General features: G+C 35.1%; 1 long non-coding RNA gene across 1 annotated transcript in view; it reads right to left on the bottom strand.

Annotated features, from left to right (window-relative positions):
- Positions 1-3,760: 3,760 nt before the first annotated feature.
- LOC123880044 overlaps positions 3,761-14,091 on the bottom strand; it is a 26,134-nt gene continuing 15,803 nt past the window's right edge. Inside the window, exons 2-3 of the long non-coding RNA XR_006799149.1 lie at positions 12,996-13,004; positions 3,761-3,928 (exon numbers count right to left, since the gene is read on the bottom strand). This is a non-coding gene — a long non-coding RNA (uncharacterized LOC123880044). The remainder of the gene's footprint in view (positions 3,929-12,995; positions 13,005-14,091) is intronic.

Genomic DNA, 14,091 nt, shown 5'->3' with positions numbered 1-14,091 from the left:
ATAAATCTATCTTGTTTTAACTGCATTTTAAGTGAACGAAGTCAAAGTAGGTTCACTCTGTATAGATATCAGCCTTTGCCAATAGAGCAAGGAGCATTTTGAAAAGGATGCAACATATAGTATATTTAATTTAGAGAGTTGTGTTCAACTAAATTAGTCCCAACCCCTTGTTTGCGGAAAACATCGTGAGGAAACCTGCATGTTTGTGAGTTGTCATTAATGTTCTCAAGTGTGTGAAGTCTACCAATCCGCAATTGACCAGCGTGTTGGACACTTGTCAGTCTGAGAGGAGACCCGTGCTCAGTAGTGAGCCGGCAACAGTTTGAAGATTATAACAATCAAATGATTTGACATCGAATATCGGTGGTATCCCTAGGGCCTAGGGTCCTAGTAATAGCTGTTGTCCTAGGTCCACAATTTCACTGGTCAAATTTACTTTTATTCAGTTATTAATTTTTAATTTCACATTTTTATTTTAGATTGTCAGTTACACTTTACATTTTCAGATATTAGGTACACGTATTGGTACATGTTATGTTATGTTTGGTGGCTTCTCCAAGAATCGTTCGTACACTATACAATAAGAAAATACCGGGATTACAACGGGGTTGCCTTGGACCGATTTATTTAGCATATTTATATACATACATATTTATGTAGTAGGTACAAACATTATTATATCCTAGTGATTACATGAATGTAGGCAAAAAGTAGGTGATTACATACTCTTTGGTGGACATAGTAGGTACCTACTTTTTTTCTCTTGTCTGGCTTTATAAAGATTAACCAATCTCAAGTTTGTAGTTATTTACAAGTTAGGGAAACTATATGAATTTCGTCTGTGCCGGCGCTCGCCGACATACGCGCGGCGCCCCTTTAGAGCGCTTCCCAGTCAGTTCCAGCACCAAAAAACACCAGTGAAACACAAAAACCGGCCACAAAAAGGCACAACACGCGCGCCAGCAAATGTAAAGTTTTAGTTTGTACAATCACAAAAATTACAAAAGTAAATGTGTTTGTTGGCACATCAGTGTCACATTTAGACTCTTAACTACTAAATCTTTTCAATCTGTATAACTTCAAAGGATATCAAATTAAACACTGACCGTGAATGTTTGACTTCACAGATTGTGGGCATATGCCCATCGTGCCCATAACGGCGGATCCGTGCTTGCAATGTACTAGGTTGTAACAGCCGAAACGAACGTAAAATAACTAAAAGGAATAACATTTCACAAGTAAGTATTCCCTCCTTGAGGGAGAGGGACTATTAAGTAGCCACACGTATAGCTTATCTATAGGTATTAAGGGGCATGAGACGGGCTTGCCCGCGAAATTCCAATTTGATTTGGTTTTGAGTTTGAATTTCTGTGAGGATGATACTGCCATTGTCGCAATCATAGACGTACAATTTTCGCTTTGGTCGCAATTGAAAATGCCTTATGCCTACGTTGTCGTATTAGTTTAAAAAATGCGAAAAACCAAATTAAATTTGAATTTCGCGGGCAAGCCCGTCGCTTCCACCTTAAACCTGTGAGCACAAAAGTTAATGTTCGGGCTTATAATATTTGCCTCCCATGGACGTAGGAAATAATCTAAAAATCCATTCTTCTATACCAATGTTACCCGTTCCTATTGTAAGTTAGTTTATTGCTAAAATAGCACTCAACAGCATTTAAAAAAAAAGATTTAATTGTTTAACGGTATAGTAGGTATTTGATTTTTTTTAATTAGAATCATGTAATTTTGTACAGTTTAATACTATTTTATAGGCTATAAAGGACTTGCATCCAAGGTCATAAATAAATAAATAAATAAAAATTGTATGTGGTAGGCGGTAGTTAGAATAAAAAAATTCAAAGCGGGATAATTGAACAGTAACCGTCGTGCAGTCGTGCAGTAGCAGGTGGTAGCAGTGTGCAAGTTTTGTTTTTGACGTGACAACGTCTTATAATTCGATAGAGCCGGCTGCACGCACGAAAAAACATGACTCATGCGGCGTTACCTCGCTCTGAGGCGTTCCATGTAAGGCTTAAGTGCAAGCGAGAGCGCGGAACGAGCGACAAAGAAGCACAATCGGCCTTTGTTGTCACGTTCAACTATCGTCAGTAAACCGACTTTACAGACAACCAATTTTTTTTTCTCTTCATTATCATTAATATGGCCTCAATGGGAAAGTAATTTGGATAGTTTATATTGTTGGGGCTTTAATACCTACTTATCTATTCTATACTCTATCTTCTAATAAATAAAATTGAAGTGTCTGTCTGTAATTTCGAAATAACTACCTCATATTAAGCTCATATGGTTATTTGAACGATGCCATAACTGAATCACACGTTTTAAAAATTTTTGTCTGTCTGTCTGTTTGAAAAGGCTAATTTTCGGAACGGCTGAACCGATTTTGACGGGACTTTCACGGATAAGTAGAGGATTGGCCAGGGAGTAACATAGGCTACTTTTTTAACCGACTTTCAAAAAGGGAGTTGTGTTTTTCTACCCATTTACACCGAAATCTCCGAGATTTCTGAACAGATTTGCGTAATTTTTTTTTAATCGATAGAGGAACTTTGTGACATTGTTTCATAAAAAAATTGGATTCCAACTCCTCAATTCTGATGCTGCAGGGGATCTCACCATCAATACTGATTGGATTTGGAAACTTTCGGTTATAAATTGATTGATATTGAAGGTATCTGTACCAAGTAAAGACTTTGTCGTTGACCTCGAGGACCAAACTTCTCAACCCTGATGCTGTAAGGAATTGCATTCCTAAATCCTGGTGGTACCTCGGGATTCTTAAAGGATCATCCGTTTTTACGTGGTACAGAAACACATTGCATCCCGGGGACGGGCTATTACGGATAGGCTACTTTTATCCTGGGAAATCAAAATTTCCCAGGATAAAAGTAGCCTAGATTTCAGGCCCTAAATCCACGCGGGCGAAGCTGCGGGCATCTGCTAGTTAGGAATAGAAATAGAATCTATACTATAATTTATTAAAATTATTAAAATTGGAGTGACTGTCTGTAATTTCGAAATAACTACCTCATACTAAGATGATATAGTTATTTGAACGATACCATAACTGAATCACACGTTTTTAAAATTTTTGTGTGTCTGTCTGTCTGTCTGTTTGAACGGGCTAATCTTCGGAACAGCTGAACCGATTTTGACGGGATTTTCACAGACAAGTAGAGGATTGACCAGGGAGTAACAAGGGATACCTTTTTAACCGACTTTCAAAAAGAAGTTTTGTTTTTCTACCTATGTACACCGAAATCTCCAAGATTTCTGAAGAATCAATTTGCGTATTTTTTTATTTAATAGAGAAACTTTGCGACAATATCCCAAAAATTTGGATTTCTTGATGCTGCATGGGATCTGACCACTAAAGCTGATGGGATTTAAAAACTGTCGATTATAAATTGATATTGAAGGTATCTATACCAAGATACCTATATACCTAAATACTATCTACCTATATACTATATGACTTTGTCGTTGGCCTCAACTTCTCAATCCTGATGTTGGAAGAAATTGCATTCCTAAATCCCGGTGATCCCACGGAATTTAGGAGGATTCATCCGTTTAAATGTTTTTTTACGAAATTCGGTACAGAAATACCTTGCATCCCGGGGACGGGCTATTACGGATAGGCTATTTTTGTCCTGGAAAATCAAAAGTTCCCACGGGATTTTAAGAAACCTAAATCCACGCGGCCGAAGCTGCGGGCATCAGCTAGTGTATAATATAAAAAGTGTATTTTATTTCCCTGCATTCTTTTGAGAAAAGCACTAATATGCCTCGACGGGAAATGGCAATTGCCTGTCTCGTATTTAGTGAAGTCCTCGCCTGACGGCTCGGTCTTCAAACTCATACTCGACCTGCAATTGCCTATCCCGGCCTTTGCAATAATGTACTATTTCTCTTTATAATATTAGTTTAGACTAATTAAAAAATTTACATTGTTTTTACACTTATTTGTATTAAAATTGAACTAAGTAGTGGGCTAGGAGCACAGTGTGATAGCAGCGTAGTACCTATCTATCTCAATTGCTTCTTTAATAGGCGAGTTACGTAACTCTATCGTTCTTCATAGATTAAAGAGAAAATAGACGGAGCCGTCGGAAACCGCATAACGCTCACTGAACCCAATCGTAAATGATTTGAATTGTTTTTTTTATTTATACACAAAAAATTCCTTAATAAGCTATCTCTCGCCAAACTGCGCCGGTTGTTGGCGAGTAGGTACGACAGCCGACAGCCGGCTCGTAGTGCACAGCGTTCCAGTTGACTCCGAGCAATATCGATGACATCGGCTTGTTCGGATGTTCGTCACTGTCTAGTTTCTGTCTGTCTGTCCATTGCTAGTCTGTGCCGCTCAGTAACGGAAAATAAATGAAGTAGGCACAAATTATTGTCATCGTAATGCGAGAATCATTGTTTACGATTAGCTGCTGCACCGATTCCTGGCTCTGGGGAGGTATTTATGTGTTTTAGGTATTTAATAAAATCAAAATGTATGAGCATCCAAATCAGTTGACATCGTATATGTAGTGGGTAGGTACTCATAGACACGCCCACACCGCAGCGGACACTGCTGGAGAAACCACCTTAGAATATAGTCAGTAATCATTAAAGCACGCTATTCACCAACAACTCTTTTATTGGGCCTCCAACATTACAGCGGCTAGAGCGGTGCGGCTAGAGCAGTGTGGCTAGAGTAGCTTGGCTAGAGCAGCGTGGTCAGAGCAGAGTGGCCAGAGCAGTGTGGCCAGAGCAGAGTGGCTAGAGCAGCGTGGCTAGAGCATCGTGGCTAGAGCAGCGTGGCTAGAGCAGCGTGGTTAGAGCAGCGTGGCCAGAGCAGCGTGGCAGGAGCAGCGTGGCTAGAGCAGCGTGGCTAGAGCAGCGTGGCTATAGCAGCGTGGATAGAGCAGCGTGGCCAGAGCAGCGTGGCTAGAGCAGCGTGGCCAGAGCAGCGTGGCTAGAGCAGCGTGGCTAGAGCAGCGTGGCTAGAGCAGCGTGGATAGAGCAGCACTCTGCTCTGGCCACGCCGCTCTAGCCACGCTGCTCTAGCCACGCTGCTCTAGCCACTCTGCTCTGGCCAACAGAGCAGCGTGGCTAGAGTACCATAAATTGTACGAGTATGTGTAAACGTCAACTTTCGCACTTAAATTCCGCTTTCCAGTCCGCTCGTGGCTCTCCGACAGTGGCTATATCTATTGATTTTGAAAGAGCCCTTGCTTATTCTGGGGCTATATCAGTAGGTACATACCTCCTGTGCCACTGCGTAGTTAACTCCGCTGAGGCCGAGCGGTATCAGGAGACCATCGTTTAATAGTTAGTTACAGTTAACTACTGATATAGTCCCAGAATAATCAAGGGCTCTTTCAAAATCAATAGATATAAGTAGTAAGGGATTCGCCGGTTCTGCCCCAGGCCCTGGCCCCCTCCCATGCCTCGCTGCCTCAGCCCCCTCCGTGCCTCGGTCAAGATCGAAACCTAAAAAAAAAAAAAAAAAAAAAAAAAAAAAAAAAAAAAAAAAAAAAAAAAAAAAAAAGGTTTTGGGGTACGCTGAATCGATTGCGCTCACTCCCGACGTCGTATCTCTAACGGTTGCAAAGTTAGCTTTTCGAAAAACTAATCCCTAGTTCGTTATCTAATTGCTTAATCACCTACTAATGACGCTCTATTGTTCGCTGGCTCGTTGCTTCATTCTATGGGTTTTAAAGGAAACGCATGAATCATAACTACTCTTTATTAGCCTTCAAATATTGATTTAAATAACTCACATAAAAATATATCATTCTCTACTGTATTTCCATTGAATAAATCTAAAAAATCTGAACTTGTATAGTAACCCGTAAACATGAAATACAAATACATTATACAATATTCTCCACAAACTGATGTGTAATCATTCTGTATCCGCCTTGTATTGAATTGCCATATTCTTGTGTTTCTTTCCAAGAACTGCTTATGATATTTTGGTGGTGCTCGTCCAAATGAATCAAAATATTGTCCAACACCATTTGTATCTATATATATGGCTATCCAATGCGATCCTGGTTTATAATCGGGGTCTAGATTGCTTATTAAATAGGCGGGTGTTTCAACATAAATCGGTAACCGGTTTGCGGCATACACATTGTCTTGCAGACTTGGGTGGATTCTTCTTAAATATGTCTTTATCCCTATTGTATTCATATTACTTCAATACTACTGATCTTATCGCTGCCGAGGATCATACATGAATGGGACGTAAGACCATGTTATTTCAGATATATTATAATATAATCATCATCATCATCATGATCAACCCATCGCCGGCTCACTACAGAGCACGGGTCTCCTCTCAATATGAGAAGGGTTTGGCCATAGTCCACCACGCTGGCTGAGTGTGGATTGGCAGACTTCGCACACCTTTAAGAACACTATGGAGAACTCTCAAGCATGCAGGTTCCCTCATGATGTTTTCCTTCACCATTAAAACAGTGTTATTTAATTAAGTACTTGAAACGCACAAGACTTCGAAAAGTTAGAGGTGCGTGCCTGGAATTGAACCCCGACCTCCGATTAGAAGGTGGACGTCTTAACCACTAGGCTATCACAGCATAGTCTTATTAAAAATAATGGTCCATAACTTAAATAAAAACAAAAAATATTTCTTGTATCAGTGTTTTATTACAAACCTTAATAATAATGTAGGTACAAATTATAACTTAATCTATTTACAGAAATTAGGTTTCTTAGCTGCTATAGTCCACGCTTACATTACGATTTTTATCAATTTCAATAACATTGTCAAACTCTGCATATACGATGCAGTTTATCGTTTCAGGAATAGCTGAATCAAAGCGAACTTCTAGCCTCACACTACCGTGCTTTATAAGATTCCAATGACTAGAGTGAGCTGATAAATCAGGAGTTAAATCGAATGCTAAGAGACAATAGCCTTTTGCATATTGTTCCCTAGATATTCCGTTCCCTTCATTTAAAAAATGGATTCCCGTGCCTGAGAATAACGTATGATAGGCTGAACTGAAAGTATTATCATCGAATGATGGTTGCAAAGCTTTTGAAGGTATTTGTTGGCCATCAATATATAAACTAAATGTATTCATATGATAATTTTCAAAGTTGAATGGATTTTTCGTAAGAGTTCCATTAAATGCTGCGTTGTTAACAAATCCGACAATACATCTTTTAGGAACTTGACCAAGAAAAATATTATCGAGTGTTTTACCCTGAACCCCTGAAGGAATTGTTAAAACTTTAACTTCCGCTCGAGTTATTGGATATTTTGCAGTAGTAGATGCTAAAACTTTTTGATGTGCAAGTAATACAGTCGGATTGATCCGCGCGCGTCTAACTATAAGGGTTGCATCCGTGATACACACTTTAAGTTTTAAATCATTTGAAGAAGCCATAAGACTGAAAGTTTCCCTTGAGCGAATTAATTTAACACACATCTCAACACCATTAATCAAAAATTTTTCCTGGTTGAATATATCACCATGTAAGTGTCCAATCATTTCTATTTCTTTACTTTCGGCTGCAAGACTCTGTCTTTTAGTAAAACCTGTATTTTTTTCATCTACTGAATCCATATTCCCCGCAGTATCTTCATACCAAAGACCGCAAGTCAGGTGAGATTCTTTTGCTGCTGGCGCATAGTTTAATAATGTCTCAATGTAAGCACGGTAAGCGTATGTATTGTTTGGAGGTGAAATGAGTTTTTGATTCAAGTATACATCCAGCTGACTGAAGACTGAATGTAACCAATTGTTAATTGGAGCTACAACTGCAGATGAACTAAGTTTTGATAAGTCTTGATTCACTATCTTAGCTTTTAAATGGATCAACGTATGAGATAAATCTATGTAGTCTTCACTCGTTCCAGGTATTTGAAATTCTATCGGTCCATCATCAGCAAGGGATGAAATGGGTTTGTAATGAATCCATAATCCATTTTCTATACTTGTTTGCGTTGATGGCAAAGCAAACAAATCTAACTCTGATTTAATACACTCACATGAATGATTATGTAAAAAAGACATAATTAATTAGAAAATATATCTTTTATTTTATTTTGACTGAGCCTTGATTTTTTAATAGCTTTCACTTTAGCTGTCAGCGGTTGAATGAATGAAGATTGGCGTTTTCTTTTAGTTATATATCCTGAGCCAGACATATTAATTCTGTCTATCTTGTCATGAACTTTCCTTTTTAAGTTTGAACTAGCTTCCTTAAGACGAGTTTTGATAGAATCTTCCAAAGGTCGTGCGCTAACCATATCCGATAGAAGACCAACACCTGCATTTAATGCTTCTTTTCCTACAGCTCAAGCACCACTAGAGAGTAGTGGTAAAATAGACCTAAACAATCCTCCAAGAAAACTCCCAATACCATGACCACGTTGATATGGTACACCTTTATAAATTACTCCAATACCTGACCCAGCCTGATGTGAATAATATTGCTCGTAAGGACAAGTTATCTTTTGATAAGGATCCATTATAATTTTCTAAAGTGAAGTTTAATACACACAGTTCCAAACTGGAATGGGATTTTATTGCCTGTGCTTGACCTTATATCTATTTCAATAGTATCAAACTCCCGCCGCATAACAGGTAAATAGTGAGGTGGTGAGAAAATATGCATTTTATTTGCTCCATATACATATGTTGCCGTATCTAAAGGTACAATTCTGAGAAGAGGAGCCATTACATCCCCCACAATTTGCGGTTCTATTATATCACAATAAACAAACAATTGAGATGGCAACCCTAATTTTAAATTAGAAGGATAGCTCCCAATTTTATTTACTGCAAGATTTTTGTTTGGTTCAAATCCAAGTTGTAAACATAATTTGGTTGACAACTTAAGTGTGTCAATTGAGTTATCCAAAATTGATACTGATACGTGTTTGGTTATTTCATCATAATGAAATACTATTTCTTCAAAAGTATATCTATTTAAAGTTTCTATAACATGTTGAATGCTGTCATAGTTCATGGCCGGAATCCGTCCTTTATAGTGCACTAATGAATGTGTGTCATCATCAGGCATCAAAACCCATTTAGATGTGTTAATAACATTTTCATGTTCTTGAACAGTAAATACCGTACAAGGATATTGAATTTCTACAACTCCAACAAACCATTCACCTTCTAATATAAGGGATTTTGGTAACTTCGTTGAAAACATAGTTGTTTTGTTTTCCGGGAAGTATTCCATTGAACTATTACTAAGTAAAGTCAAATAAAAGTTTTCCTTTATCATATTTGATTTAAATTAGACTCTAAAACCCAACTGTTAAATTTATCAGGATAACCTTTCCACTTCACTAACACTTCTTTTCTGTTGCCGGAGTATCGAGAACTAATGATTTTATCTATTTTATAATTTGAGGAGGGGTCATAAAATACTTTTTGTAATTCTTTTTCATAAAAAGTTCCAACTATAGGTTCGTTTTGTAAATCTTTCAATGTGTAAACTACATGTGGGGATCTATCTATTATTGAAGATATAACAAATATTTCATCACTCCAGTTAGATTCATAACCTTTTTGAAAAATGTGTTTATATTTTGAAATTCTAACATTATCACCAACATGAAATGTAGGTAGTGAATTTTGTGATGATGGTTTGTTAGTTGCTTTCCTATCATATAAATTTCTCCAAACAGTCATTATATTGTTAGAACTAACATCACAAGGACACATCTTAATACTAGAATGAAAACTATGGTTATACGAATATACCAAGTCTTGTAAAATATCTATGTATTTATATGTATTTTTGTATGTAAAATAGCGCCACATTTTAGATTTCAGAGTTCTTTGAAACCTTTCTACAATACTTGCTTTTATATCAGGATTATTTGTAGTGTAATAATTTATATTTTTGCTTTTAAAATACTTTTTAACATCTTTAGAAACAAACTCAGTTCCTTTATCCGATTGTATGTGTGTAGGAGTCGCATTAGATTCATTAAATATACTTTCAAAACATTCGATTATTGTTTTAGAGTTTTTCTTTTTCATCGACCTAGCATAAGCATATTTACTAAAGACATCAATAACACACAATATATAGTTAAAACCATCATTATATTTCGAATAAGTTCTCATATCACTAAGATCAGCCTGCCATAATTCATTGAGATTTGATAATATGTATTTGTTTCGAGAAAACTTTCTGTGAACAGGTTTATGAAGAGTATAGGTTTCTTGTGATTGTAACCATTTCTTTACATCCGTTTTACTCATTTTACCTTTCATGGTCTTTGATAATTTATCAATGCTACTAAACCCAGCTGGGTGTTTTGGATTATAATATATATTATTAATTTCTAATAAGGGGTCCATTTTTCCCAATCAATTTTCTTCCTAATTTTTTTAATATATTTATCACCACTACCTTGTGGAGTATTTAAAGTTCTTTCATCAGATGTAGAGTTCCCTTCGAGTGATTTCATCTGAAGTTGATGAATAAAATCCGACCTCTTAGAATTTCCGATGTAAGTCAATGGTACTTTGATTGCATGTAATGCCTTGGCAAACTTTTCCCAACCTATTGGATCACTTTTTTTTAGTGGTCTCAACGAATCATTAATTAGATCAACAATATTACTTCCAGGGACTTTTTCATTATTAATTATCACTGTACCATCATCATCATCCCAATAAATTGTATTTTTACTCAAAGAAATCAAGTTTAATAACAGCTCACCTTTTTTCAAATATGATTTTGGTATAAGACTTAGTATTTGAGTTGTTGAGTAACGTGGTTGACTATGTTCATTCGAATTTTTATTTTCCTTCACTTCAGCTGTTGGTGACTCGAACGATACTAAGTCTTTATTTTCCATGTTGTTATTTTTATAACTCTTAGTTTCATTTATATTGTCAGTAATGATTGGCAACTCGATAGGTTGTCGTTCTCCTTCGGTAAAATGTAGGTATCTTTGTAGAATTTGTAGATATAAAATACATTTTTTCCGATCTTCGATATTACTATTTAAAATCTTTTGCATTTCTGCATCTAATCGGGACATAGGATTTTCAGTATTGGTATGCTGCTTTAGTTTTTCTATGAAACTAGGCTCAACAAGCAACATTTTTTTAGCATTTTCCATTTTAAACTATAGATGATACTAATCCACTCAAAATAGAACCCAAAATTAAAGGTAAAAATGCTCCTCCTTTTTGAATCAATATCTTTTTTCTTAGTTTATTTTTTCCCTTGCGAACCAAAGTGCGAAGTATACTTTTAAATTTTTTTAACTTTTTCTTTCGTCTATCTTCTAGTGGAACTTTACCTTGTAATACGTTGTGAATGCACTCACAAATGCAATTTATCTCTTCTTCTTCACAGGATTTTAATAATGCTTTTTGATATTTAGGTTTAAGTGTATGCAACGCTTGTAGCAGCTCTTTATGTGTCTTTAGGCTTCGATGCATTATTTGTAAATGATAGGAATTTGATGATTCTTTAAATATTTATAATCTTTTGGTGGGATATATACGACGCAACATTCATCAGAGGGAAATATTTTTGTCTTAATTCGACACATGTCATTTGTGTCTTGTTTCAGATCAATCATCAAATATCCATGTGCTTCTTTTGTCGCATCCTTATAGGCATCCTCAATGAATTTTGAATTTTCTGGTGACACTTGTCTTGATAGGTATCGTATTTGTGTTTTATCACGAGGATTTTTAAAATAAATAATGTAACTTGAATTCAAAGATATATCTCTTTGTCCTTTTCCCTGATGAAATAAATTTTGAGTAATATAAAAAACACTTAAGTTTCTGTGATGACTACCTTTAGTGAAAATATCTACAATACGACCATCAGATTCTCTCATAAGATCATCAATTATAACAAGGTGAGCATCTTTGCCATCAAACATTGTAAGATCAGGAATTCCTTGATGATAGTTAACATTTGATAAATTATATAGTGGTTGCATTTCATCATAACACCAAGTAATTTCAGCAAAGTCTCTACTGCAAATTTCTTTCACATATTTTATGAAATTTGTAACAAAATTTGATTTTCCACAACCACTTGGACCAGCTACGATTGCAGTAAATGGATGAATAAAACACAACATTGTAACGTGTGTTACTTGAAAGGTTTAAAAAAAGACTGAGACATTTCAGTGACAGTATAACATTTTATTTTACTTAATATACATTATATACAATGGAATAAAATTTCTATGAAACAAAATAAAAATCAAAAAGAAATAAATCACATTAAACATTATTTTTTTTTTAAATCTATTTACAAAAATGAACTAGAGGAAAGTTGTAATAAAATACATATAAAGACGAAAGTTAAAATTAATTTCTTAAAACTATATAGTATTTACAAGTAAAAAAATAAAATAAAAGACGCATCAAATTACAATAAAAATTCCTTAAAATATTTACAAGTAAAAAATAAATAAATTAAAGACACATCAAATTACATTAAAAATTCCTTACACTACATTTCTTAAAATACCTCATTATTACTAATTTTATAATGACCCCAAGCTAATGTGTCAATATCATTTTGTAAAATATACCGCTTGGTGTCATTATACGACAGACAAGTTTTATTAATGTTTTGTGTGAAAATCGCATGTTTGATGGATCGAAATCTTAGCATATTACAATACTGAATTTTTTTATCAAGTAGACACGATCTGTAATTTTCCATGGTCATATTTTTTGTGACACTTTTATTTACTCCTTTTGCTTTTGCAAAAGTTTTATGGTCCACATCCAGTGCATACATTTTTGATCTTAATCCTACGAATTCTCTTAAAATTTTCCCATTATTTTCATCTTTAAAGAATCCTAACTTTTTTTTATTTATTTTTGGATAGCCGTAAATATTATCTTGTGGATAATCGGATGTATCGAAATAATTAATTAGATCACATTTTATATCTTCATAAAAATTGTCTGTAAAAATTTGATAAATTAAACTATCTGTATCTGTATACAATAACTTAATATTCTTGTTAAATTTTTTTATCATATAATTATAATGGAATTCATACATTAAAGTTTTAGAAATGTCTAAAATACAAAAACCCAAATAAATTGGTTTGTTATAAGTTAATTTGGTTCTGCGCAACTGTATTGCCACCAAGTTATCGTTGAAAACGGCTAAGCTATGGAATTCAGGTTTAGCAATTAAGTCTTGTGCCCCTAAGACTTTACCACGATTTTCCCAATGCGTTAACATTTTAACATTGACTCTCTTTTCGATATTTTCCATAGTCTTGCCGAAAACGGAATTGTTCATTAATTTATAAAAATCTTTCTCAAAATCTGAAGTAGCCAAAGTTCGCATATTCGTATTTAAATCTATATATGTTTGTAACCAAGGACTTTGGTTAAATTTTAATATTCTATGAATTTTAGTTAACTTTATACCCATACTAAGACATTGTTTTAGATTTCTATAATGAATTTTATATTTCGTTTTATTATTAAGATTGGGTACTAACTTGATATCTTTAGAATTCCCGATACGAAGATTTTCAGGGCATAAAGGTAAGTCGGAATGCAAATCATGAAGTTCATTAGGATACTCCAAATCGACTTCAAGAATAAAGCCAATATCTGATGTGTCTGATACTTTAAAGTTTGTTTCAGTGTTTACCCATTCAAACCCACCTGTTGGAAGATACTGGGACATGGCCCAACCATAAAGATTATTAGCGTCTAGATATGTTAGATACGATTTGGGTTTTTCCTTATCATAATCTTCCATAAATTGATTATTTGCTTTTGCATAACGATTGCTACATTGAGATATGCCTCCTCTGATCCCAGTTTTAATAAAAGCTATTTTATCATAGTCGGTCAATAACTCTAGCTCAATTTGAGTATATTTAAGCATGGCATCCCAACTTAAACCTGGAGCTGTGTAATAATGAGCTGGATCTAATCCATATGTTTTGATGCAAATATCACGAAAATTTTCATATATATCCGTTAATAACAAAACATCCGTTTGCAAATACAGATTCGAATAATCTAACATGTTTTGACAAGAAAAATGACTCCAAATATC

Source organism: Maniola jurtina, chromosome Z (genome assembly GCF_905333055.1).
Source record: "Maniola jurtina chromosome Z, ilManJurt1.1, whole genome shotgun sequence".
Lineage (NCBI taxonomy): Eukaryota > Metazoa > Arthropoda > Insecta > Lepidoptera > Nymphalidae > Maniola > Maniola jurtina.
The sequence above is the reverse complement of the archived record's forward strand: the minus strand, read 5'-3'. Positions and strand labels throughout refer to the sequence as shown.